General features: G+C 43.6%; 1 protein-coding gene across 1 annotated transcript in view; it reads right to left on the bottom strand.

The window, feature by feature from the left end:
• The window catches only part of LOC143361498 (uncharacterized), a 123935-nt gene that overhangs the window by 60328 nt on the left and 39330 nt on the right, over nt 1-24277 (bottom strand). Inside the window, exon 2 of the mRNA XM_076800954.1 lies at nt 15791-15822. The gene's annotated coding sequence lies outside the window, so the exon portion shown is untranslated. The remainder of the gene's footprint in view (nt 1-15790; nt 15823-24277) is intronic.

Here is a 24277-nt window from a genome sequence, read left to right as displayed (position 1 = left end):
CACGGGATGAATAATTTCATTTAATAGCGGAGTGCGGCAATAGCAAAGGGAAACTGATTCATGGGCTCGTCGATAGATCCTACCTTTGGAGATCGATTTCTATGGAGGAATTAAATCGGATGGAAACGGTATTTCTCTCGTGTCCGGTTAACGGAAACGACGGAGAAGATTACGTCCGCGATGTTATCAGTCAAAATAGGAGGAAAGCGATTCTGACTGATTCATTGAAGAAACGGAGGTTGTATTTTCCATTAACGTAAATTTTCTGACAGGGTAGTTTAGGTGGTCGATTAATTATTTGAATATTTTAGCTCCCACACCGCTTGTCTGACAGAACACTGTCTTATTCTACTTACTTCATTTATCACGGTTTTATAATAATGTATCTGTACATTGTTCTCTACCGAATGTCTGACCAAGTACAGTCTTATTCTTCTTGACTCTTTAGTCACCATTTAATTTTATTTCCTTGCTGTTTATTTTGCTTAGAATGATTTTTAAACATGTTTCTTCAAATATCTTTCTATAAATATCTTGTGCAGGATGGTTTCTAGTCTGGTTCCTTGATAAATTAAAATTTCCAGCACACAAACAAGCAATCGTGTTCCAAGGTTGCCAACATCTGTTCAGATTTGTGGACCCGAACGGAATTCGGAGTTGGCCCCATTCAAGCTACTTGGTTAATTAATCGCGCCGATCAGACCTCGTAGATTACTCTGGACCTTCGATTCGGTGTTTCGTCGTAGACGAAGAGGCACACGGGAACCTCGGGGAAGCCACGAGTTCTCCTCGGCGAGAGCCGAAAGTAGGTCCACGACCGCACGAAACCCATTACGGTCGTATTTCATCTCGCCGCGCGATAAGGCTAATCACCGAGAAGGATTCGCATGACGGCCGGCCCTTTTCTAATCGGTTATCTAAGTAATTGGCCGGGAAATTAGTCGCTCGACTTGGGGCATAATTTAACCCCGGTTGTACGCAGCGGGACGCAGTTGACTGCCACGTGTGGTCGATGGTTGCGTGCTCGCGAAACTGCAAGGCTCCGTAACCGGTGCTTTCTGTCCAGTTTTGAAATATTCCGTGCTTGCCTAACGATAACATTTTCATATTTTTCCATTACGGTATGAAAATATATCAAATAATGTGCGCATAAAAATATTTCGGTTGAACGATTCGTGTGAAACCAGGTCGTTCTTGAACTTCAATTTTCTGTAACTGGAAAGTAATTATATTTAATTCTTTTATATGAATTTTATATTTAATTATAGTTGAAGGGTTTCCTTTCTCATTTTTTTTTTTTCGAATCACAATAGTTTTCGAAAAAATCACTGGCTAGTAATGACGCGAACAAAATAAGTTTTTCAGGAGCCAGGCATTCCCAGAGCTTTGACCGAGCGCATAGTTATTTTCCGAGCCCCCTCTGACCCCATCGATCACTTACATAACTGATTGGATCAGCCCATTAGCCCTCATCTCGCGTGCATGCCGCCGCAGATGAGAGTCTATAGTCAACGACACGCTATCAACGTCTGGTTACGTAACCGTTGTGTCGGCCGAACTTTCCTGAAATCTGAAACGGTTCCGGCCATGTGTCCCATGCTCCCCGTTACGAAATTACTATTCCGTGACTCGAAACTCGATATTACGCTCTCGAGTATCAACCCCCGGAGAGAGATCGGACCGTCTACGGGTTCTCCGAGACACCGGCTCGTCAAATTTGTTACACTCGAAGGACGACGAACCCGGCTGCGCTCGTACGTTTCACGTCGTCCTTGCGTCGCGTTTAATACAGACAGATTAATATCGTGTATCATCCACGAGGGCGAACCATAGGCCATTAAGAGGAGGTCACGCGCCATGGTGAAACTTCCAGCCGCGCCGGCTGGCAACAATTTCTCTGACCGATCGCTTAGATCATCCTCCTGGCTCCTGGAAGACTGGCGGAAACGCCAGGAGCTAACGAGTATTTACGATGGAAAAACGTGTTCCCGTTTATGGGGCAGGGTGGATAATGGACGCGCCATTTTAGTTAACCCTTGCGGAGCTTTTATTCCGGTTCCCATCGTGCACAGTGCGACACATTTGTCATCGGTCTGATAGCAATCTTTTACGGTCTCCTAATTCTGTCGTATGGTCGTTTTTATTGACCCGATGTGGGAGAAATATTGGTTTCGTGGAGGGATGAACAGTGGACAGTGGTAGGTTGACCGTATATGCTTGTAGATGGACAGTATGGTACATTGAAAGCAGTGGGAGGACTGTTTATAGTCGGTGAAACAAGATTAGTGGTCAGACCAAGTGGTGTAAGACAGTATTTTGTCAGGCAAGTAGTGAAAGATTTATGAGATATTTTATCAGGCAAGTAGTAGCACACAATATTTGTCAGACAAACAGTAGATCATTTTCTTCCGACATATTGTGTCGGAGGAGTAGTAGGAGACAGGCTTTATTGACCAAGTGGTACAAGTCAGTATTTTGTTAGGCAAGTAGTGGAGGACAATATTTTATGAGGAGAGTAGTAGCACACAGTCTTCGTCAGACAAGCAGTAGGGGGTAATATCCTTCCGATATATTGTGGAAGACAGTTCTGTGGATGACTAGTGGTAGAAGACAGTGCTATATCAGGCAAGTAGTAGCAGGCAATATTTTTCGTAATAACAATTGGGAACTGTGTTGAATCAGGCAGATAGAGGCAGATTGTCTTGACTCGGACAAGTAGCAGAAGACAATCTCGTGGAAGACCAACAGTAGAAAGCAGTCTTACGGAACACAAGTAGTAGAAGAACGTCTTAAATCGGGCAAGTAGTACAGGACAGTCCTATAGAAGAATACTGTATTAAATAGAATTGGTAGATCAAGTGGTGGGATAGAGTCTTCTCCGAAAAAGTAATAAAGTTATAAGTTAGTTAATTGCATGCGAGATTTCGACTGGGACACCCTGTATAATTAATTAACGTGAAGCGAAGATCAGCCATGTTTAAAGTGTCACCCCAGGATCCTAATACGCACCTACTTGCGAGAAGCACGCGACGGTTAGCAAAGTGTCCTGCGAGGTATGTGTGCTAGTAGTATGAGCCGTTGTGCGGCCAGACAAGTGGTGGTACGTCGCGAGGCGGGCAAGTGGAATACCAACGTGACAAGACCAACACGTTTCCGTGAATTTCGGGGACAGCGAAGTAGTTTCGGGATTCGAGCGTGCCGGTAGCGAGAGATCGATACGGCTCGGTTGGCTAGACACGCGCCACGAAATTCTGCGCGCGAAAGCCAACGAGAAACGAGAGGGAACCGCTCCGGGGCCAGCCCTTGAAGAACGCGGGCAACGCATTGATCCCGCGAAGCGGACTCCGCCGTTTTCCCCCCGCCCTCGTTGCCGTCTCGTCGGAGCGGCCCCCCTTGTAAATTAATCTCTATTAATATCTCGGGCACGCTCGGCCCGCGGACTCCGCGCGGAATTTCAGTCGCCGCTCGTCAACACGAGCCCTCGCTCTACTTATTGAATCCCCCTTTTTGCTTGAAATTTTTCATTTGCCCCCGTGTCTCATCCCCCACCCTCGCCCTTTCCGCCGTCATTGTCCGCCGGAGAGATTAAAGGATCTCGTCGCGAGCGGGACGTTGCTTCTTCCCGTTGCTATTTTATGAAATTTCAGAGCGTCTTCTACGTACCCTTCTCTGGCCCTTTTCGTACACCTCACACGCCCGAAATTTTAAGCGTGATTATTCTTTGGGATAGGTAAATAATAAATAGAATTAACGACTCAATCGAAGCTTTCGGAGGTTCTATACTGTCCCGAGTTGCACGGATTAGTTTGCTCCACGAATTTATCGTCGACAGCGGCCAGATTGCGCGAGTCCCTATACTACTTGTGCGGACACCGGCCCTATTCTACTCGCATGACTATGTACTATCCGTTTCTTGTCGTTCGAACAGACACGAGCCTCATTCTATTTGTCCGACCGCTGAAGGGTCTATACTACTTGTCCGAGCAAGAACACTCTCTACCAATCTACTCTTCACCCTTCTTCTACCCTGAAAGGGTCAACCTTACGTTGATTCTTTGCAACGTTCTTTACAACAACAGTCCTTACGCTGTCTTAAATTTTATTTTTACGTCTGTTCTATGGTAGTATATTGAATCTAATTTCTAATTTACTGTTTTAAAATATTATCTTAAAGTCTATCGTTAATGTGGTACTATTTTGAATTTCCTTTTTAATGTACCATCTGAAAATGTTATTTTTAATTGCATTTCCAACGTGCTTCTTGGCGGAACTATTTCAAGTTTCGTTTTCGATTTGCTATTTTAAGGTGCTATTTCGAATATCATTTAATGTCCTACTTTGAACCATTTCAAACTCGTCGAATATTAAACAGGCGAAGTATTAAGCCTACCTTCGTCTCGCCGAATTAGAACAATTCCTTCCGACTGGACCACCGAGCAACAAATTGTCGGGGCTTTAATCTTTCAACGGACGGGAATTCGGGGACGGTTTATCGTGGATCAGGCCGTTGTTAAATTAATGAAGTTCCGAGGCTGATCGTCCGGGACGGGGTTGGTCGAAAAGTCGAAATTCTATATCGGCTTCATAACGCGTGTTTAATGAACCTATGCGCGCCGGTGCGGCACGGCACGGCTCGCGCGTCTCCAATCAGGTTTTTACGGGCGGATTAATAGGACGAAGGGATCAGCCGCGGGCTCTTCGGTGGAAAATCGAGCGGAGGAATTAGGGAAAGTTCGCCGAGTGGCTCCTCGAGTTACGGACCCGAAATTCGCCCGTACCTCCGGATTTCGGTTCGCGGGGAATATTAATAAGCCCCGGACCTGTCGAAAGTCTTGGATATCCTCGAAACTTGCATCTCATGGCGGGCCGTGTATCGATTGTGCCACTGAAAACACCGTAATCCTTACGGGGCGAGGACAGCAGCCGCGCAAACCTCGCGAAATTGACGTTCGCCTAATCTTTGAGCCCCGGCGACACCGCGTCGAGTATGGAGATTCGCGTTACGCTTTTGCCTCGGTAATTAGTGTTACGATCCTGTTAATATAATTTCTTGATCTTAAGATCCTGTATGAAACATAGAATTAGAAACTTGTGACGAAAATAAGCTGGAGAAATTTAAGAAAATACTAAAATTTTTATTTAGCCCCTGGCTTTGCGTGCAATAAATGCAGAGAATATATATATTTCGTATAAAAATCCGCGTGATCGTAAATTAAAAATTAAGGCTCGAAACGTTCCATGGAATAATATTCGGAAAAATAAATTACTGTCACGAAAGAATTCACGGGAGCCACCACGAAAAACGAATGTTCCAGTGCGTTATGGGGGTGGCACAAATTACGAGCCCCTCGCAGATTAATATTCCCATACTTTATTTCCGGTAGGGAACGGAGCGGGAAAGTTCCTGCGTATTGCACGCGTAAATCGTGCTCGGTCCGCCGGGAAATCGGGCAAATTTAGCGAGTGCGTTCAACTTCCGGTTGACTCGAAATCTCCGCGTCGGTGCTAAACCAGAAACGGCGTGGCATCGGCTCCGGGGGGAAGTCGTGAAATTAACGAGGAAACCGCGTTACAACGGCAGGAGATACCGAGTGATTACGTTAAACACGGTGATTCGGCGTTAAGGGACGCGTCACAAAGCGCGGGACGCGACTGGAATCCGGATTAAAGGAGCAACCGGCTCGATTAATTGCAAGGACACGGTGTATGCTGTGCTCGATGCTTTTCGGGGTAGTTGTATTAGCATACATTAGCCCCTCGCTTTTAACCTGATTCCCAAACACACGCGGGCTCTGATTAAACAACTCGTTTTGTTTCCTTTCCTGCACGGAGTTCCTAAACTCGCGGAATTAAAGCTGAGGTCGAGCGGAGTGGAAGTTAGGGGAACGACGCCAAATGCGTACTGGTCACCTAAATCGTGCCCCTAAATGAATTCGTTACCATTTATTATACGCAACGTCGTGCAATACTCCGCCTATGCTGACTGGTTGTTTTCTGCTCTGCAGAGTGGACTAAAAATGTTCTGACTTTTCTTATATTTATGTCGAATTAAAAATTTTATTGTCGAAATTTAAAAGTCTGAACAAATATCGTGAAGTATTGAATATTTTACAACAAGCTTGGTTCGTGATATTGATTGACAAAATTGCTCATTCCGGAGAGTTCCAAAATGGAATGTAGTATATAAATAATATGTGACTGTAACAGAAATGAATCTCATGGAATATTAGAACAAGATTTTGCTCTATCATTTTATTAAATTTTTGTAACGTTATATCCAATTTTCTCAAGGAGCCAAATTTGCTTTTAAGCAAAATATCTGCAATTTTCCCTTACACGTTCCCAGCCGGCCGCATTTCGTTCTACCCGTGCATTCAGTGTTTATTGCTCGAGTTTCGGGAGCTAACTACCGTCGTCTGGGGACATTTGTTGTTTTACACGTCCCATTTAAAGTCTCGCGATTATTTTGTTAACTGGAGAGACGCAAGGGAAAGATGAATCCGCGGGATTCCATTTCCTGGCGAAACCGAAGTTGCACGGTATCGAAATTCCCGCAAAGAATATCTCGAGAAACGAACCCGCGAAGCCGTCGTAAATACGTCGAACAAAGTTCCAGGGGAAATTCGATTTCTACGGTTCCCCCCGTATCATCCTGGCCGCGAAGCCACGTCCCGGACGCGGGACGTGTATCGAATGCAAAACGGGAAACCGCACGTGTAACCGGGAACGGAGAATTTCGCCGTACGTCGACGGGGAAAGACGGGCAGGGAAAGTATTTAGTCGTGCGAGGGGAACTCGATAACGGAAGTTACTTCAACTGCAGATTTCCGCATAAAATCGCTACGAACCCTGGGGAATTCCGGGAATCCTTCGACGCCATTAGCAACTGCAGGCAAAAGGGAAATTCTCGGCAAACAGAAATTTTAATCCGAGGAAAAAACATTGGGAATGTTTTGAGAGATATTCGCTTGTAAGTAGTACGGATTACTCTGTGGTCAGACAAGTGGAAGAAAACAGTATCTGGTTATCCACAAACGCATTAAAATTCACTATCTATTTTATGCCAACAATTTTCTGGACCTCCTATATATGTCGGTCCTTGCTCAGTCCAGTAGTGCAAATCAGTTTCTGGTCAGGCGAGTAGAGCAAAATATTATCTGATTATATGCAAGCGCAGAAAAATCCACAGGGAATTAATTAAACTTCACTCTTGTGTGCAGATACTTTCGCGAGCACCTCATTAGTCGGTCCTTGCTCGTGCAAGTAGTACAAACCAATATATGATGAGACAACTAGTTGAAGACGGTATCAGGCGACTCTAGAAGCAGATTGTCGCTATCGTCGCGACTGTTACGCCTCGTTTCGTGTCCAAAACATGGGTCGGTCATGCATCGGATGCAAACTGGGAGTCGCGCGTGTAACCGGCAGCGAGAAACGGGATTCGATAGAGACGGTGGCCATTCATCGGCCGAGCAAATCGTTCCGGGTAGCTGGATCGTCGGAGCTCGTTAATTCAATTCGAGCGGTGGGCTTCTCCGGCTGCTAGCACGCCGTATGAAAATCAAGGCAGCTCGCCTCGCCTCACTGGTGGATATTCAGCCCGGAGAACAATCAGATCTTCCCCGGCGATTGTTGACGCCTTCGCGCCAGCCGAGACGGGCCTACATTCGACCGAATAAAAGGAACACGACGAGCGAAGACGCCTCGGACTGAATGCCGTGCCTAGGGAACTGCGAAGCTCGAGAGACCCTGAACACACTCCCCGAGGAAAACCGTTCCGTTGACAACGAATGCAATTTCGGAACGAATTGACACTCGAGCAACTTGTTCGGCTGATGATGTTCCAAGAAAACCGAAATTTTCAACGAAAAGGAAGCGAAGCTCGAGACGCGACAGATTCGACAAGCAATTTTGATCTTCTCCTGTTGGAACTGTCGTGTCGTGTGTTCTACGAATTATTTACAATTTTTCTGACATTCCTATATGTAACCACCGAATAATAACTGGCTCGACGAATGCTCGAGCACATGAATTTCCTTAACTGTCAGTTATGTGGTTTCAGGAAACACGCCGGAACGGAAAGGAGCAAGAAGCAGAGAAGAGAGTAACTCACGACCGTCTTCAAAGTAGAAGTACGAAGTACAGGGTCGAAGCGAAACGACCATGGTGTTGCCGCGAGTCAAAGTGAAGGACGTTACTTCGGGACACTGTTTTCAACGAGAGGGCGTGTCGCAGAACCTTCGGGCCAGGTGCTTCGAATGCCGGCTACGATCCCCACCGACAAGGATCTCAGGAATTTCGGTCACGGTGCCATTCCACTCGAATCTAATTCCGTCGGAGCGCGTTCGGGGAGAGTATACTTAATTCCGGCCCCGCCGGTGAAGTCTGCCTAATGCCCGTCGACTCTGATCTCCATATTCAAGTGTTCGCGAGGATGCAGCCGGGAATTAAGGGGTATTCTAGTGTAACAGGTATGGAAAAAATATCACTCGTTTCGCGGACATAAAAAATTTGACATTTCAAACGTAGGCTCCCGAGATTTCATAATCGCGTGTCGGGAAGTAACGAAACTGTAGCTCGCTTAGTGTGACCCATCAAGGGCTGATTACAGGGACTATTTGAGTCTCTTTTTATTGAAATTATAGCCATGACTTTTGACCAATATTTTTCAGTAAAAGTATGAACTAACAAAATTCCTGGCGTACTAGAATGTTAATTTTTCCCCAAATAGAGGGAAACGACCCGAGGTGCGAAAAGCGAGGGAAAGTCGTTAGAGAAATCGCGTCGCGTCCTATTCTAACGAGCAGCTTCTCTGCCGAGTTTCAAATTCTCTTCTGCCGGCTCGATTAGATCGATCCCTAAGGGGTTGGTGACGAATCCCCGTCCGGAAGCGAGGTTTATTTTGGCGAGGGTATCGCGGAATTTCTCGGCCGACACCGACTTCCGTCGTCTGTGACCGCGGCCGGGACGATATCCGCGTGTTAATGAAAACTTTCGCCGCGTGAGACGACTCTGAATTTTTTAATTAGGTTAAAGGAGCTCGGAGGGTGCTAACCGTGGCTGTAAACGCTATTATTTGGGGACGTGACGCCGGACGGTATCGTATCTTCTGCTTTATCCGCGAATTTTCTCGCTGTTCGCCCTTTCGCGCTGTTACTATTCATGAAATTTTTACTGCTCCCTTTCGCTCCCCTTTTCTCTGCATCGTAAATTGTTGCCCCTTTATATTGGCGGTTATTTCTCCTTTCTGTCTGTTCGCGAATTCTGCCCTCTCTCTATTTTGCGCTCAGTCTCCAGTCGTGCACAATTTTTTGACTTGAATATTAATTTCGTTGTTTATCTGCACTCGCGAACACCTCATTCCCTTGCAAGCTTTCTTTATTTCTCTTTCTCCATGAGTACTTTTAATTTTATCTACTTTTTCTGTCGATTTCTTTATACTCTTAAACAATTCTCTGTCTGTCTATCTTTGTCTGTTTAAGTAAATATTTTCCCTTTGCTGTATCTATTTTACAAAAATCTTTTTTTAATACTTCTTTGCTGTCACCCTCTATATCTACCTATAAACACTTCTATCTATATCTATCCCTTTCTGTGTACCTCTATCTGCTCATAAATATTCTCTTTTAGTCTATAACCATTTTGGAGATTGCCTTTTCCCCCATCTCTGTATCTGCCTACAAACACTTCTGTATTATTTTATCTCTTTCTGTATCCTCTTCCCTCTAGATATATACATTTCTGCAACAGTGTCTGTTTCGGACAGTCCCACTCTACTTAAGAACCTTTCTGCCTAACTCTATTCCCTTCTGTCTGCCCTCCCTCTACTCATAAACATTTCTCCTCCACTCTATCCCTTTCTGACTGTCTCTCCCCAGTCATAAACACCTGTTCCACTCTCTAACTGTTTGTGACTGTCTCCTCCTAGTCATAAACACTTGCCCCTTTCTCTAGCTCTTTCTGTTTGTCTCTCCCTATTCATAAATATGTATATTACATAGTGCAGGGTATAGTAGGTATTACACAATACGTATAGATCGAATTTATGGAGCAGGCATTCAATAAAATGTTTGTTACCGTTCATAATACTGCCATGGAAACGTTATCAATCGGATTGCAAATGGTTTGATGATGAAAACAAGTCCAAAACGCGACACAAATCGAATAAGTTAGACGGTGCCAGTATCGAAACGTTTCCGTCGAAGTTTACCATCGAACTTTATTTGTGGCATTAGACGACGCATTCACTCCAAACTGCCACGAGGATTTCTATTAATTCCGACGCCTGGATCGACTCCTAACCTCGTCTGAGCTTGTACAGAGAAGATTGGATTTTGATACAATCATTTTATGTAAGAATTAATAATGAATAAATAAAGACAATGTAATGAAAAGACTAATTCTGCGTATATGATTATTGAACCTACAATTTTTCCTGAATTCCCGACTTTTCGTTGAGTTGCACTACTGAATATCGTGCCACCTCCTTCGATATCATGTTCTCCTAATACAAAAATCGATTTTTCGAAAATTTCGGAAAATTTCCGAAATTTTCGACCGTCTGACTTGTCGTTGACTTGTACTACTGAATTTCGGATACCTCCTTCGATATCATGTTCTCCTAATACAAAGTTAAAATTTTCGGAAATTTCGAAAATCGAATTTTGTATTAGGAGAACATGATGTCGAAGGAGGTATCCGAATTTCAGTAGTACAAGTCAACGACAAGTCAGACGCTCGAAAAAAATTTCGAAAATTCAGTGGTACAAGTCAACGACAAGTCAGACGCTCGAAAAATTTTCCGAAAATTTTCGGAAAAATTTAATTTTGTATTAGGAGAACATGATATCAAAGGAGGTACCCGAATTTCAGTAGTACAAGTCAACGTCTGGCCAGACGCTCGAAATTTTCGAAATTTCAGTAGTGCAAATCAACGACAAGCCAGACGGTCGAATATTTTCTGGAATGTTTCGGAAATTTCAACTTTTGTATTAGGAGAACATGATATCAAAGGAGGTATCCGAATTTTAGTAGTACAAGTCAACGACAAGCCAGACGGTCGAAAATTTTCGAAATTTCAGTGGTACAACTCAACGACAAGTCAGACGTCCGAAATTCCGGAAAATTGCTCAACTTTTGTATTAGGAGAACATGATGTCGATGGAGGTATCCGAAATTTAAGTAGTACAAGTCAACGACAAGCCAGACGCTCGAAAAATTTCGAAAATTCAGTAGTACAAGTCAACGACAAGTCAGACGTCCGAAATTCCGGAGAATTTCGAAAATTTCTCAACTTTTGTATTAGGAGAACATGATTTCGAAGGAGGTATCCGAAATTTCAGTAGTATAAGTCAACGGCCAGTCAGACGGGCGAAATTTTCCGAAATTTTTCGAAAAATCGAACTTAATTCCTAATATCGAGTATTCTTGTCCAGGGTGGAGAAAGGAGAACACATTAACTGTTGTAACTAAAATTCTTTATTGCTCACCAAATAAATTACATCGTTAAAGCGGTAGATATACAAAACAGAATGAAATAAAACTATAATTTAGCTTGATATGGGCAGCTTTGCGTGCAGATTGAGTGGTAGTGTACACAGGTGATCTTCTCTTCTTCTGAGGATCGATTATGACACGTTCTAAGAAAACTACTGGCTGTCTTCTCACCCTGCACTGGGAGCTACTGAACGCGGAAGAAGCTCGCAGCAAAAGGAAGCCACGGAAAGTAGATTTGGGCAGAGCTTGAATCGTGGCTCTAATCATTTTCCCGGCTACACAAAAGGAAGTACAACAAAATCAATTTTGGTTGGAACATATATAGCAATAGTTTTACATACTTTAAAACCAATACTGTATGTACATCGTGACGAGAAAATGCTGAAAATAACTTTTGAACCAGTGAGTTCCCCGGCTTAAAACTTCGATTTTTGGCATTTTCTCGTCAAAATGTACAGGATTATAGAGTATCAACAGGAAGAAACACCGGAAACCATCGGAGTCCAGTAACGATCAACAATCAAATCCAGTAGCAGATCACATTCGCGGATCAGCGGGTAAAGCAGCGAAGACTCTAAAGGAACCAACAAACCGGAAACACTCTCGACGACGTAATTTCGGAGTAGCAGGAGATATCGAGTGAGAGAGGATGCTCCTCGAGCGTCAAGCTACCGATACAAAAGAGATCGCGTAGGCGATGAAAAAAGCTTCCCTCGGTTTTCCCCCCGCTCTCGAATCTAATTAGAAGTGCACTCCGCCGGAGTATCGGCTTGTTCGACTTTCCGATTTCGTTCCGCGTCAACGAACGATAGGATTTAACAGGTGCAACGCTCTACCTTGACGAACCAATAACGAACAAGTCCTTTATGAAGGACAACAACCCAACAACCCCTCTATTACTATTCGCTTGAAACGAAAGTCCGTTTCTAAATTAAAGTTTAAAGATGAAATAAATTTCCTAATAAAATCAGTATACAAGGACAGTTATATTAACTGTATATTTTCTGTCTGATACGTGCAATATTCGATTAATTTCGTTAAAAAATGGTCATGATATCGTGTGCAGCAGAAGTGCACAATTTGTCTGACTTGTTCTAGTGCTTGACTACTTACGGAAGGAATTCTGCCTCCGTTCCAAGTTTTCCAGTATTCCTGCCTTCTCTCTCTCTCTCTCTCTCTCTCTCTCTCCCTCTCTTCGCGTTCTCTTTTCATATTTTTTCCTCCACTTTGAAGCTCGCCGGGGACGCTTCGAGCCGCGATATTTTTCCGCTCGCTGCGAGAGAAAGACGACAGAGAGAAAGAAAGAGAGCACGATGGAAATTCTCGTGTCTATGCGGCTCGATCGGCTCGCAGAAAATCGAGTGTCCGATTGAACCGTCCAGGTGGATCGGAATTGGTCCAAGATTCTTTTTTTTCTAGTCCGTCGCTTTCAGCGATCCTTTCAACGCGCTCGAGCTCAGGTCGCGGCAAATATTGGAACATAGTTCGGAATTTCTGCCCTCCCCCGCCCCCAAGTTTCTTGCACGATTAAACGGACAAATACTCCGTGCGACGACTTCTGTAAAAAAAATTGATGATCGATAGACTTCCCTCTGCTGCAATTTTTCCCCTTTGTTTGGTCCTGATTGCTGCGTTTAAAGCGCTGCTGAAAATATGTTGTTCGATTTTTAACAGTCGCTTTAGAGGAACTCCATTTCTGTTTTCGGAGAAAGATTGCACACTGAAAATTACTTTTCGATTTCGTGAAAGCTTGCGAAGATAAATATTCGATTATTCTGAAGACCATAAAAAGATATGTAACTCATGTAATTTTGATTATTTTTACTCGAGAAATATCACTGTTACACTTGAAATACCGATAAATATGTGCGCAAAATTCCAATGGAAAAGGTTGAATCATTTTCCCGGAGAAAATTCGTGGAAGAATGGCCTCGAAGACCAGAATGCCCCCATAAGCGCTCGGCGATCGTACGAAGCAGCCAGTGAAGTGGCAGAGCAGAATCGCGAGGATCAGCAATGTTTCTTCCGTGCCAATCTCGTTCGCGTAGTCGGGAGTGAAATTATCTCTCGTAAATCGCTTTCGTGTTTGCCACGTTTTTCCTTGTTTTCGTTGTATCTCCTCGCTCCCGACGCACTAGTTAAGTTAATAGTCGCGCCCGAGGCTCGTCGTGTATACGAGATATAATGGGACAACGTCAGCCACCGGCGAGATATTAAGATTTATGGTAATTTATTCTGTAATCACGAACGAGAGCAAGGAGGCGCGCTCACGTTTCTGTATTTGTTATCGCGAAAGTTCGAGCCCGCCATTACCGAGCTGTACTTCGGCTAATCTGATGCTTTTAAATCGTTATGAGGGACCGGCGACGAACTGTGTTACTTCTCGAGTTTCATACCGAACCTTGATATCTGATCGCATGGTCGAAGATTCGCTCTGTCGACCCTTCATCCCTTTGGCAAAATTGTTTCCTGATTTATTCCACGAGAAAAGTGAATTAAATTTGACTTTAATTAAGGAGACAAACTTATTCGTAGCTCGAGGTGATCGCGGTGAAATTGTTCATCCATTTAACTCTTATCTTCCGCGATCGAAATTCACGTTCTGTAACATTTTGTACTTTTTGTTCCATTATTATTGCAAGGAATCTTTTTATCGAGGAGAGAAATTTTTCCTTTGCTCGGGGGTTATGAAATACTGTTTAAAAGTGAATATTCGAATATTCGTTTTACAATATAAGATTTAAGAAAGGAAATTTTAATTTTTAATCACGTTGGCGTAAAGTAGAATACGTAGGCAATAACGAGAGAATCATGGAGTTTCTGTGAAATTATTTTACGAAGCACACGATGCTTTGAAAACGTTTTATATTTTCTAATCAGCGCGTTTCTTGTCAGCGTTGATTGAAATAAGAAAGTGGAATTTAAAAGAAAATGCAAAGGCAGTAGAGGCAAGTTTAATAAAGGCGGATTTGTGTCAAAGGATTAAGTTCTTGTCTTTTTAATCCATACTCTTTAAGGATTTGCCTTCTCTATCCCTTCAGTCTGAATAATCAGGAACAGTTCTACTTCCAACTGAATATTAATAGGAAAGAAGAATTGTATATTGCAGAGAGAATTCTAGATGCTTGAAGACAAGTAAAAATTCATTAATTAATTTATCAAAGCGAACAAAGCGAAGCCAATACCCATTGTTAACGATATTTACATTTCCCATCGACGAAACAAACGTCACTCAAAATCTCAAAAATTCCCAAAATTTCCGGCTTTAAAAATAAACTGTAAAATATACAAAACAAAATTCCGCGCGCAGTTCGACGAATTTACAAACGAAAAAGGAAATATTTCCATTGAATCTCTCCTACGAAACACGACAATTTCATATTCCCTAATCGAATATCCGCAACAAAGATAACACTAAAATACAAGGGCAGCGTTATTCGGGACACGGGAGATTAAACGACTGAATCCGCGTCCGGGCGGGTCACAGATACCTGCCACCGTGTACCCGATCGGGTACGCGACCCGTCGCGTCACGTCGCGAAAACGTAGAATTCGCGATCGTGTTCCCTCGCGATTCCCTCGAATCGGTATCGATAATCGGATAGACGGATAACATGATTCTGCGAAGCGGGTACACGGGTACAAAATGGGTCCGTGGCGGGTACCCGCTTGCAGCTGTGCAGCGGAAAATGGAATTTCAAAGAAAACGTAGAAATATTTGCAGACATTGTTTCTTAAATTCTGTTACATTGGCTAGCTTGAAATAACGATTGATTTTCGTGTTAATGGAAATAGTATTTCAATTGTTTATCAAAAACAGTTAATTTTAAATTCCTCGCGAACGCGTCATTATAGTTTGAATAATTAAAAAATGTGGAGCCTGTCATTCTTTATGGTAACTCCACAGTTCTAATATTAAAAATAAATAATTCCACCTTAAACTCACCCAGTCCCGTTGAAGGGGTTAAATTAGAGTAGCCCAATGACTATCCCCGATACATCTTACTCGAAATGCACCAACCACTGACTTGCGGGTCGGGAAACTTCCAGCTGCGCATCCGGACCCGCCGAATTGGTATTCATGAGCGTTCTGCGCTCGCAAAAATGCTCGATAATAAAAGGAACGGCCCCTTCGTTCGTGGTACGCATGCGCCCCCCATCGACGACTGCTGCCGTTTTTCGGCAACAATGTTGCCGGAGGGTTCGGACGGAATTGTTGCGGTATCAAGCTCGCCGGTTAATATCGCGGCGATATTTCACGGCAACAGTTTGCCCGGATGTGAGTTTCGCTTACCTACTGGGCCTGGATGGACAGCGAGACGCGATCTGCAATCAAAGGAGAGATTTATTAGTCCCCAGGATCTGTCTGTCCTACTCGTTAATAATTTGCTTTCGTTCGCGGCGCGCCACGGTCTCGATAAAGTGCCCGGTCCGCTAAGCTTAATGGGCTTTTTGATTAAAAGTTAGGCGCATTGACGGGGCCCGGTCAAAGAGACCACGCGAAAGGATTTAGTGTTTCATTGGGTAATCCGTTCTTTAATTAGCGGAGCCCTGTCGGCGAAGTCCGGTTTTTGAATATTGTCAATGTTCATCTTGTGTTCGATACTTTTAACATAGTGCTTTAAACTTTTTTTTGCGATGCAGTTATATTAATTTTAACAACAATTTAGACAAATAAATGCACAACTTCCTATGAACAGACCTATGAGTCTAATTCTGCACGAAAATCCGCAGTACGGTCACTAGATACTGTCCTATCCCACTTGTCTGACCGGGGACTGATCTGTACTACTTGCTCCAGCAAAGACTGACATATGTGTGGCCCATAAGTGTTGTTCTGTACAAGAATGAGGTTCCATCAATGCACTGGATTTTTCTCCATTTGTGAATTAACAGATACTGCAGTATATCTCCTGTCTGACCAGAGATTGATCTGTACTACTTGCCCTGAGCAAAGACTGGCAAACAAGTGGTCCAGAAAATTGTTCGCATACAGAAATAAAGTTTAAACAATAGATTGTGAATTTCTATGTGTTCGTCAACCAGCAGATACTGTCTTGCTTCACTCGTCCGACGAGGAACCGACCTGTACTACTTGTCCGACTAGAGGCTGACCAATAAATAGCCTACAGAGGTGTTTATATACAAAAAGAATGTACATTGAGGATTTTTAATTTGTGATAAAATCTCATCCAGCTCTCCCCATAGTCCCCTAACAGATCCCAGCGACTATGCTCGACAGCACCGCTGTCTGTCCTCCATTCTGAGCGTTCTTCAGGGTCACAGCACTCAATTTCAATACGGAGCACGAGCGAACGAGTCGGGAAAGCGCGACGAGTCTCGCTTTTATTCGCGAGAGGCAACGGAAGCCCTTTCTCGCCCTGCGAAATTCGATTCGACACGTCAAGGCGCGGGTCCCACTCGCGGCTGGTCGGGTCGCGACCCGTTCTACCCGGCGAAGCGAAAACCGTTGTACCTCGGCTCGGCGTTCGAGGCAGATGGATCGGAACGGATGCTCGCGTCGATACACGCAGCGCTTGATCCTCGGCGACGACGGCGACGTCGCGTCCAAATGGATCCGCGTTTAACGTCGGCCTCGTTACCCACTCGAATTGATCCCCGACACCGTAAACGTGCTATCTGGGTCACAGTTAAAGAAAAAATCCCTTCTCCTCGGAGCTCTCATCGGCGAACACAGCGCGTAAAAGTTTAAGGACTGCCGCGTGAGAACGACGCTCGTCCACCGGACGGATTTTCTGGATTTACTTTACCCTAACGTTCGGCTGATCTATCTTGCGATTTACCTTGCTATGGAGAACACGAGCGATTACTATACTGTGTATTTTTGTGTAGAGAAAGAATTGTCCGCGTCTGTATCGAACAACGTTCAGTCTTCGACGTGTACCATCAAACCTGATGCACAAAAAAAAATTTGTCAATAACAACGAATCATTTCTGAAAATATTGCAAAAAGTTTTCCGTCCCTACGTCACCTCGTTTGTTCGCAACAAATTCACAAAGACGACCTATATCGGATACGATTCGACGCGATAACAAAAGCGCTTCAAACAATATTCCGTCTACACCAAACACCGTCAATCCCAGCACAAAATAAAAATTTCTCTGCACGTATAGATCCCTGCTGATCACTTTCCGAGAGAATTTCCATCCCCACACCATTCACTTTCCCGAAAATAAATTCTCAAAGGGGCTCCGTCCATTATACAATTCCGTAGAAAACCGCCTTTAATAAAAGATCCATCGGTTCCGTATCGAGCGAAGTTCCATCACGGTTCTCGTGCGGCGACCGTTAAAATAAAACTGCCGTCCATCACAGGGCGCGCATAAAGTTCCCGGCGACACTCCATTACCATCGAGGACAGACAGGAGAGCAACGGGAAAGAGAGAGAGTGGCCATCCACCGTCCAACGATCTCTCCCGGTCTCTTCGGTTATGTGAAATTTGCTCGAGCGGGTCGGCAGCCGGCGACGCAGAAACCCCCGGCCGTTGTTCGCGTTAATAATTATCGATCGCGGGATGTCAGAAGTTAAACGAGTAGCCAGAGCGACGTCCCTTTGTTGGGCGCCGGTCTGCTCGGCGAATCGGATCAGCCCGATTGCACACCCCTTCCTACGAACACAATAGCGCTTGCTTAAATTTGCTGCATCTATTACACTCAAATTTCCACGACCACCGGTGCTTCAATCGTCTCAGCGGAGCTTTAAAACTACTAGAGGAAAGGCGACATACTCCGAAGACTGCGTGAAAGGTATACAATAAATTTCAAATTCCGAAATGTTTGTCCTACCTTTTCAAAAGCAGTACCACGGAATTGGTCAGATTTTTCTGATTAAAACGAGCCCAAACACGACCTAAATCGGACCAGTTTTATAGACTCGATGAAATAAGATGATTAGGATTAAAGAGTTGAGATTAATTATCGTCCTACCTTTTCGAAAGTAGTACCAGGGAATTGTTCAGATTCTTCCGATTAAAACGAGCCCAAACACGACATAGATCGGACTATTTTTATAGATTCGCTGGAATAAAATTATTAAAAACATATGTGTAATTGCTATATATGAAGTCTATGAAAGTAGACGGATGTAGGTCGTGTTTGGGCTCGTTTTACTCGGAAGAATCTCAGCAATCCATTGATGCCAGTTCTCAGAAGGTAACACGAAAATTAGTGAATTAAAAACTTTGTTTATTTCACGGTTATTTTTTCGCGGCATCCTTCTGATGTGTCAAGAATTTCATCCGAGGGTTTCGGAACTTTGAAAATTCTAGTGAACACTGTCGTGTTTACCCGGCGAGCAACGTACGGGGATACCCGTTTCGCTCGGGCTTTATCGGGCCGAGCTCAATTTCGGACGATTAATCACACAACGACGACCCGAATCGGCGGGTACATTCGTCCCGGCGACGTTTTTATCCGCGCGACGTGATCCTCTCTAACGAGCCAGCCCGGTATTAATTCTTCCCGCGGATGAAAGGTGTGCTTTATGAACATCGAAACACCGTGCTCGCCCAGGATCCCCACCTCGGCCCTCTCGGAAAACGGATTATAAATCACCGCAACCAGAGCTAACCCGGTTAGCGTGCTCGTTGCAGAACAATTTTTTGTTGGGATGATGCAAACTCGATTGTGCCGGGTTAAGCGAAAAAATTAGCTGAATACCAAATTTTTTAATTTTGATAAGTCTGTTCAAATGCTATAATTTCGTAAAGAAAGAGTTGGACGATGACAAACCTCGGCTGGTTCTAAACCTTGGAATCTCAACTTTCGAACACCGTGGTTCACTTTTATCCAAAAAGTTTATGCGTGATGTAACAGGCGAGAAAGTGAAAACGATTCTTGTATAATCGAGTGATAGATTTAGTACTGCGAAGAACGATGGAAAAACAGAAGTGTAGCTTGCAATTTTGCGATAGAATAATGAAAGTTTCTGTTCTATCTCCGTTCTGAAACTCGTGCAACGTTTGACCCGAGGCAAGTCCAGCAACAAAAATCCGTTTGCTCGTCTCAGATATTGACGTTGGCTAAAATCGTAGCGGAGCACAGAAGACGAGAGGCGAGCTCCCAAAGGACCTCGGTTGACAGCGAATTCATTTCGAGAATAGCTGGCAGCGGCAAGTGTTTCGTGGCGGACTCGGTCTCCGGCTTTGCCAAGCAGATATTCCGCGGACTAATATCGCAGGACGCGCGGAATATCTCAGGTTAACGAGGTAGGAGGGATCGGGATCCATTTTGCCGACCACAAAGCCCGCATATACGGACCGGCAGAAACTTGCCCAGAGTTTACCTTCCCTTCTGCCCGGTGCTTCTTGATCGTAATAGACTTGCAAACCCTCAAAGCGTCGAGTATCGTTCGCGAGAAAGACTCCTCTCTCTCTCTCTCTCTCTCTCTCTCTCTCTCCGACAGAGACGCCTGGTTACGAGATAGACACGATCCGTGGAGATATTACGTTTCCGCGACAGCTTTTGTCCGCCTGCCCTCCGGCGACTATTAACAATCTCTTCCTGCAGGAACCGATGTCCTTTTTATTCTTGTTGATTCCACGGTCGAGGGAATTCCCGGGCCCTTTGAACGATCGAGCTCGGCCGCGATCTCCTAATTGTACTGGCCACAAAAATTTTTACCCCTTCTAATTCGGGATTAAACCGGGAATGCTTTCTCTGAGATATTTTAATCGTAAAATTGTAATCACCAGTGAATTCCTCCCCTTAAAACTTAGATTTTTGGTATTTTCTCGTCGAGATGTACAGGATTAGATGTTGAAAAGTTAAAAATTTCTGGGTTGCTTAGGTGAAGTTTAACCTTGAAGTCGTGAGGGAGTGTCTCTACCGTATCGGGATCGCAAGAAGCTATTTATGATGGAGTTTACGGTTGTCTACGAAACGAAACTCCAAGGCCACCACGTCAGCGAAAGCCTCGCCGGGTTTCGTATACTTCGAGATAAGTTCGTTAACGACGACATTAGCGTGGCGACGGTTATCGATGCCGTGGCGTCGTCGACGTCGCTGTCATTTTTCCCCGTCGTTCGCCGATACTCCGACGAGCGTTTCCAGGGACGAACTACAATCTCGCGTTGTTATCAAACGTCGTCTTTTCCAAGGGAAATCAATTCATCGGGTGGGACGCGAGATAGCATCCCTTCGAACAGAGGGTTGCTTAGAGATGGAGACCGACGCACCCCCACGCCGACTCTTCGTCGATGTTTACTGACAATTTCAATCAATCCACAAAATTGAATGGAAAGATTGCAAAAATATTTCGTTACGGTGGAGCTCTATTTACTTTTGTTATTAAATAAAATTTGAGAGAGTCCGCGGTGTAATAAAAAAAGATAATATTAAAAATAATTAAGCACCAGTATTGAGCTGAGGATTCGGCGAACGGTGGCATTTGTTAGTATTTGTAAAATCGTTCGGCGAATAGTTTAACCAGAATGCTCGTTTGCAATTCGTTTTTGTTGGAGTGGGGGCCGAACGAGCATTCGTCCGTTTGGCCTAAACGCGCCACGAGATGGTAAATAAAAGAACAGAGGAGAACAGAGTCGGAGAGATGGAAACGGATGAATAAGTGATCGAACAAATGGTCGAAGGAGATCGATGGGGGTGGAGAACACCTGGGGGATGAAACACGTGGGGAGCGGTAAAAAAAAAAACGTGGCATCGTTGGACTCGGAGGGTGGATCGTTAGCCTAATGGACCTGTCGAAGCTGTTATTTAGGTGAATTAGGTATGACTTCTGATATTTGTCTTGAAGTAACTATTGTTATAAGTGATTTATTGTGTAGCAATCGTTTGGAAATAAAGTTTTAATTCGATAGCAATTTAAAGAAAACATTGTAACAGTAGCTTCGGAGTAATCTACTGAATTCGTCGTCAATTGATTCTACATTATCCATCTGGAAGTAATTTGTTGATACCACAGTAATTGATTGTGTAATATTAGCCCCGAAACAATCGTTTGAATCCTTCAATAATTTATGGTGTAATATTAGCTTCGAAATGATCGTTTGCGAATCCTTCAATAATTTATTGTGCAATATCATGCAGCCCCGAAGTAATTATTTGAATTCTTCGGCGACTTTATTCTGCAATATTAATATCGAACTAATTATTTGTAGTCGATAATTTGTTCGGTATTGTCGATTCTCGACGTAATTATCTGAGTAAAAAGCGATGGGATGCTTTCAGTTATACTTTGAAAAGCCTGGAGCAATATTAATTGAAAAATATTCATGTACGAATGTTAAATCAACTGCAGAAAATTATTGCAATTTAGGAACTGTTTGTTAACAAAGATGCCAAATAAAATGATGGATTCCCTCGAATTTCGGGGCAACATTCTCAGGCAGGAAAATTCGAACGAATATATTAATTAATATGGAAATTTGTATTCTTCCGTGAACAATGGAATAATTAATCACCTTCGTTATTTACCGCACCCGCGCTTTATCATCCTGAATATTCCTAAACATCGAAAACGATTTACTAAAAATTTGTTATTCTCCCGATCCAGCGTTAATGTCTATTTTCAAATTGCTGTAAAATTGCAAATTATCACTGACCCAATTTTTACGATAAAGGGGGACGAAATGACATTCGAATTAAAAATGACAAATATTGTACATTTCCCAGAGAAATCAGCATATTCTCCGGAATGAAAAATCATTAACACCATTGTCCCCTCTTGAGTCTCTCGGAAATGTTCAATACTAACGTTCGCTTGCAGCGGAAAAATGAGGAAACTGAATTTGAAGTTTAAAAGGCCGGAAATACGGCGCATCTCGAGTGGCAATAGATTCTTCAAAGCCAAGAATCATTGAAATCAGCGTGCTTATTAATTTTGCCGCCACCGGCAGTGACGGCAGAGGGAAAAAACAGTGCCCTCCGAGGAAACTGCACTCGAATTGGAAATTAAATCGTGAGTGCGAACTGCACGCGCTCCGCGGATGGAAAATGGAGACGGAAAGAGCAATGGCTGCGTTTCCACGGTTTCTAGGTGGACTGGCAGAGTAACCGGAGGAAAACCCATTAGCATACGTTATTCTCTTCGTCGCTTCCCTTGTTTTCTTTCTCTGTACGCTTACACCATTGTTCGAAAGTGCTCGGACACTTGGAGCCTAATCAGACGCTCTTCATTATCATTCCCATTACGCGCACTTATTTCAAATGCACGTGAAACGCAACAAAAACCACGGAAACGACAGAGATGTGTGTGTGTGTGTGTGACGCGTTCAAAAATTACGAAAGCAGAATTAAAGCTCAGAAGAGATGTTTTTAAAACATAACCTTTGTAACTCTCCTAAATTCTTCAGGATTAAATTATGACTTGTTTCGTTATTGTAGAGACTGCGAAAGAAAAACTGTATTATCCTGAAGTATTAATCTCGGAATCTCGAACAATTTCACATTTTATCGTGAAATATGTTTATGCTAGAATCGAAGGATTTATCGCAATTAGAAAATCAGTCTCGAAATCATTTCCACGTACTCTCTGTAATAAATTCACATTACAATCGCGATAGTGTAAATCCCGGGCCGCAGTGAATCTCGCAAAACAGGAAAATCTGTATCGTCGACGTTGTTCAAATATTCGCTGGAATTTATGTCTTTTATCCACCTAACTCTGTCCATCCATCTGCCTGTTTATCCGGGCACTTGTGCACGCGCCGTGTTTTGCGTAGATCGATAAGCGGATTTCGTCGAAACTCGACGCATCGTAACATTTTCGAGCGTGCGGCATCGGTTGTACGTTTTCGCATAGTTTCTGCCCGAAATTCGGCGAAATCAATTTTCATGGCGTTCAGTTTCGCATGTTTGCGGGTCTGAAATTTTGAGGGGTTCGAAACTCGCAACGGAACAACATTCTGCGCTTCGAAATTCATTTTAATTAGTTCGTTTCAACCGGCAGGAAATTCCTACATTTCGTGCTACATTTTTATTCGACATACGTGGTCCCCTAAAAAAGTAGTGAACTGACTAAAATCGTGTAGCTCCGTGCGGCTTAGATCGAGACATTACTGTAATTTTGAAAACACCTTCGCAGTTGAAGCTGGATGAAAGTTAAGTTAATTTATCAATTTTTCTATGAATCTATTTATGAATTGAATTATGAATTGTGCAAGACGAACCCAAATTTTGTCATCCGGGGGATAATAAACTTTACAATTGATACAGTTTTGTTTCATTTATAACTGAAACGTACATTGGTGAATTTTGCAGAACATATAACGTTAACAATTGTCCCGAAAATAAGATATTCCTTTGAAGCCTGGTCGTCTAAAGGTTCACGAAGCTCACAGTCACTTTGATTCGATTTTAATTCGAATTGGTTAAATTGAAATTTCGCGGTAACGATAAATCAAATGAGAATATTCATACGAAGCGTCGTCGTTGAATGGTTTGTAAAGTTTACAATCGGAGCGGTTCGATTTTATTTCAATTCGGCAAGTGAAACGTAAATCGCATAAAAATGTAAATTCGTGGGAACCTTCGCGACTCGTGTAATAATAATAACCGTTGCGAAACGGCTTTCCAGGTGCGAGGGGAACCTCCGTCGCGCTGTCCGCGACGATTTTGCACGGTCGATCGAATAATCGCAGCATCCCATCGAACTTTCATTGGCTCTGTGATACATCGGCGCGCGCACGCGCGATATCCATCGGGTTTTTTTCCCACAGAAAAGATTCAATATTTTCATTTACACCATGAATCGGCGCGCCGGCGAAATTTACCGCGATACTCCCGGGCAGGTTTACGCAAATA

Source organism: Halictus rubicundus, chromosome 15, assembly GCF_050948215.1.
Source record: "Halictus rubicundus isolate RS-2024b chromosome 15, iyHalRubi1_principal, whole genome shotgun sequence".
Taxonomy (NCBI): Eukaryota; Metazoa; Arthropoda; class Insecta; order Hymenoptera; family Halictidae; genus Halictus; species Halictus rubicundus.
Note: the sequence above shows the minus strand (reverse complement) of the source record. Positions and strands in the feature narration are given on the sequence as shown.